The 4,145-nt window shown below is 44.1% G+C and overlaps 1 pseudogene; it reads right to left on the reverse strand.

Annotated features, from left to right (window-relative positions):
* Positions 1-2,370: 2,370 nt before the first annotated feature.
* Positions 2,371-3,653, reverse strand: LOC129077790 (ras-specific guanine nucleotide-releasing factor RalGPS2-like; annotated as a pseudogene).
* Between the last annotated feature and the right edge of the window lie 492 nt (positions 3,654-4,145).

A 4,145-nucleotide genomic window follows, 5' to 3' on the forward strand; every position in this document is an offset into this window, starting at 1 on the left:
AATGGGACCCTCTGTGCTTCCTGAACTTGCGTGACTTTTTCTCTCCTCCAATTGGGGAAGTTTTTTCATCATTATTTTTTCAAACAGGTTCTCTATCCCTTGCTCCTCTTCTTCACCTTCTGGTATCCCTATTATGCGGATATTATTGTGTTTCAGGTTGTCCTGCATTTCCCTAAATGCCTCTTCATTCTTTTTGAGTCTTTTTTCAATTTCTTGCTCTTTCTGGGAGCTTTTCTTTTACCTTGTCCTCCAGCTCGCTGATTATTTTCCTCTGCTTCCACTAGCCTGCTTTTGATTCCTTCTACTGTGTTTCTCAATTCAGAAATTGTGTTCTTCATTTCCTCTTGCCTCTTATTGATAGTTTCTATGTCCTTTTTCATGTTGATATAGTTTGCAGTAAGTTCCTCATAGTTTCCCTGTAGTTTTTGTAATTCTCTCTGAGCTCCCCTAGCTCATTAAGCTTCCTTAGAACCATTGTTTGGAGCTCAATATCTAATAGTTTACTTGCCTCTATTTCATTTAGTTCTGTTTCTGGGGATTCCTCCTTTACCTTAGACTGAAGGGTGTTTCTTTGTCTTCCCATTATTTGTGAGACTCTTCTCTTTTGCTTCTGCTTCTTAAATTGATCTGTCTTGATTTCCTGACTTTGTCATGTGAACTTTTATGGTAGGATACCGCTGTTTTTTCTTTCTGAATCTGACTCTGATGATATCAGCTGTTGACCCCATCTGATCTTAAGCAGTCTGTTTGAGAGTTCCAGGAATCTACTGTCTATGGCTGTCTCCTTCAGCTGTTAATCTAGTCACTCCGTACTCAGCAGACCAGCTTAGACACCATAAGGCAGGGCAGAGCCCTTCTGGGGATGGGGTTTTTGTGTCCTCTCACGCCACTGCTGCTCAGAAGAGTGGTCTGCCTGAGCCAGATGGCTTCTGCCGTATGGGGGAGGAGTCAGCACTGGGATCCCGCCAGCTTCTCTCTCAGTTCTCTCCCCAAAGCCTCCACCTCCAGTCTCTCCTCAAGTGTCTTTAGACCACTCTGTGCCACCTTTAGCCAGGGATCTACTATCTGTGGCTGCCACTCTGTACTCATCAGTCAAGCTTTAGCATTACCAGACCAAGGCTGAGTACCTCCTGGGGGTGGGTTATTGGGTCTCTCATGCTGTTGCTGCTCAGGGCAATGGTCTGCCTGAGCAGGATGGCTGCTGCCTTATGGGGGATGAGTCAGCAATGGGATTCTGCTGGCTACTCTCTCAGTTCTCTCCCCAAAGCCTCCTTCCCCAGTCTCTGCTCAGGTGTCCCCCTCTGCCCCCACCTTTGTCGGAGACCAGGGTAAGTGGCTGCAAAAAAAATTTATGCATTGGCCCTTTAAACGTCTCTTTGCATCTCCAGCCACCAGCCTCTGGCGTAGAGCGACTCTACCACTTTTCACAGCTGGCTGTTTTCTGTGTACTTTTTGGGCTCTGGTGCTATACAGCAGAGATCCCCACTTATGGTTTAGACCCCACTCTTCTCAAGGGGTCCAACTGGCCATTTAAATATCCTTCTGGTGCTGCTGCCCATGGATGCCCCACCCACCTCCTCAAGTCTCTACCACACTTCTTATCAGTTAGGTTGTGCTAAAGCCGTTTCTTCTGTCTGTCTGAGGTTTTAAGGCTCCTCTCTCATTATTGTTTAGTTGTTTGTTCCAGGTGATTTCTTCACAGTTTAGTTGTAATTCCAGATTGGTCCTGGGAGGAGGTCGGTGTGACTTCCACTTATTCCTCTGACATCTTGACTATGAAATTAAGGAGGGACCTTAAAGAAGATCACATGGAGGTGAAAAAAGCAAGGAGCTAGGCTTGGGGTTTATACCCCACACTTCTCAGGGGGCAACCCCTGGCCACTGACATATCCCTCCAGAACTTAAGCTGCTGCCCATAGGAGTCCAGCCAGCCCTCTCATGCTTTCTCTGCACTCCCTACCAATCTTGTTGTGGTGAAGTGGTTTCTTCTATCTCTCTGTGGTTATAAGGTTTCTCTCTATCTAGTGTTCAGTTGGCTATTCAGGATGACTTTTCTATAATTTAGTTGTAATTCCAGTTTGGTCATGGGAGGAGGTTAGTGTAACTTCCACTTACTGTTCAACCATCTTGGATCCCTCTACCAAATCTGGTTCTGCAGAACTGCTGGACTTCATGTGAGTTCAATAGCCATTTCCTGCCATTAGTGCCATTGGGCTGAGTAAATGGTATCATCTTTTCCTTTCAAAAGCAAGCCATGAGGTTTCTTCACTTAGTTCAGAACCATCCATGCTACTTATTGATATTCTGGTAGAAAGAGTAGTACTTTCACCTTGGCCTCAAGACGGTGTGTGGGTCTCCCCAATGCTGCCATTAATGTCTTGGTTCTGCATTTGGGAACACTGACCTCTTAAACTCTCCTGTGTTTATTTCATGAATGAAATTATAATTCAAGCTCTGGCATTTCCTGTGTTCATGTGGAATCAGCTTCTGAGTGGATGACAGTGTCTGTAGTAGCAAGGTGCCCTCAGAGGCCACCCTCTTCCTCCCACTCTGTCTCAATTCTACTTCAGGGCCTACTAAATCTTCCCTAGAAGCAGCAGGATGTGGTGTGTTTATCCCAGGTTCTATCTCTAATGAAAGTTTATAATTATCATCTTCCACAAACTTTTGTAGTTCTTATAAATGTGAATAGAATTCAGATATTTTTGGATGTGAGGCAACATGGGGATATCATATTCGCAAGACTTCTATAAATCAGAAATTATTTGAAAGATGTTATTCATCAAAGTTGATCTTTGCTCATTTTCTTGAATGCTGCCAGTTGATAGGTATGCTGAATCAATACATGTTAACTATGACAAATAGATACCTAAATAGGGAACACAGGGTGTCATCTTTAAGCTATTTATATAGTCTCTGAGTCTTTTGTAGTTACATTCTTTACTCACTAGGTATTCTAATTCTTCAAAGGTAGTTTTGTCTATTCAACTTAATAATGCCCATACTTTTGTTAACCTAAAAATCAGGACACTCTAAGCCTGAAACCACTGCCATGAGCATATGGAGGTTATTCAGCTTGTACAGTTTCTCAGCAGTTTTAATATAGGCTCAAAACCTCCGCTCTAATTTTTAATGTTTGAGCATGAAAACATGTCTTACAACCAAAAAGCTTACATGATTATATCTTTTTATGAAGGCAACTGCATTTGGTGCAGAACTGTATTTTTCTATCTTATTCCATCCACAACCTGAAGCTCATCGGGTTCAATGGCTTTAAATACTGGGATATCCATTAGCATTATCTGACCCACATATTCTTATGATGTAATCAAGAACCTCAGATACCACGGCATCAAAGGGTTCTTCCATTCAGAACCCTTGGCACTTAATGATTCAGAACTGCTACTTTTCTTAAAAGCAGTAGCAGCAATATCAATACTGATTGCCTGCTGATTCATTAGGTCCAAGCTTCCCACAACATCAGTCCCTAACGCTATGTTACCAGCACAGAAGACTGACTGCTTCATGCCCAAGGCCACAAATACATTACTCCCGTGCAGCCGCGGCTGTTGGTTTGGAAGATGGAAAGACCCACTGGCCTCACACTCCGCTGCCACCACCGCCTCGACCACCCGAGCAGCGGGGCCTCTCATTTACCGCCCACTGTCTCTAAAATTATTTAGCCCATCACTGTCACTAAACTCTGCCAGTTTCAAAGCATTTAAAATAATCAATTAGCTAATCCTCACTGCACATCTCTGTGCTTAGCCAGTGAGAGGGAAAGAGAGAGGAGAGAGGGAGGCGGGGTCAGAGAGAGAGCGCTATTGTGTAAAGAGGTTGGATCATCGAGAGGGGCTAGCACCTGAGCAGTTCCTGAGCATTCGGCAGCCTACGCTGAGGATTAAGATGCCAGCAAAAGATTCTCGCTTCATCCAGACCCCCTGTTTTTAGCACTCACCACCTGAAGAAATTTCAGGCTTGAGGTTAAGATTACCAGAGCTGCCAGTGGGAAACAAAGTGTCCTTTAGATAAGCAGGAACTTGTGGAACTGGGCAGGAGGGGGTCCACATAATTTGAAACACAGAGCACAAAGTGTAAGAGAAATAGAAGAGACTGCTTAGCAATTGCGCAGGCCTTACCAGTGA

Source organism: Pteronotus mesoamericanus, unplaced genomic scaffold (genome assembly GCF_021234165.1).
Source record: "Pteronotus mesoamericanus isolate MK-2021 breed Mesoamerican mustached bat unplaced genomic scaffold, CSHL_Meso_final contig_69, whole genome shotgun sequence".
Taxonomy (NCBI): Eukaryota; Metazoa; Chordata; class Mammalia; order Chiroptera; family Mormoopidae; genus Pteronotus; species Pteronotus mesoamericanus.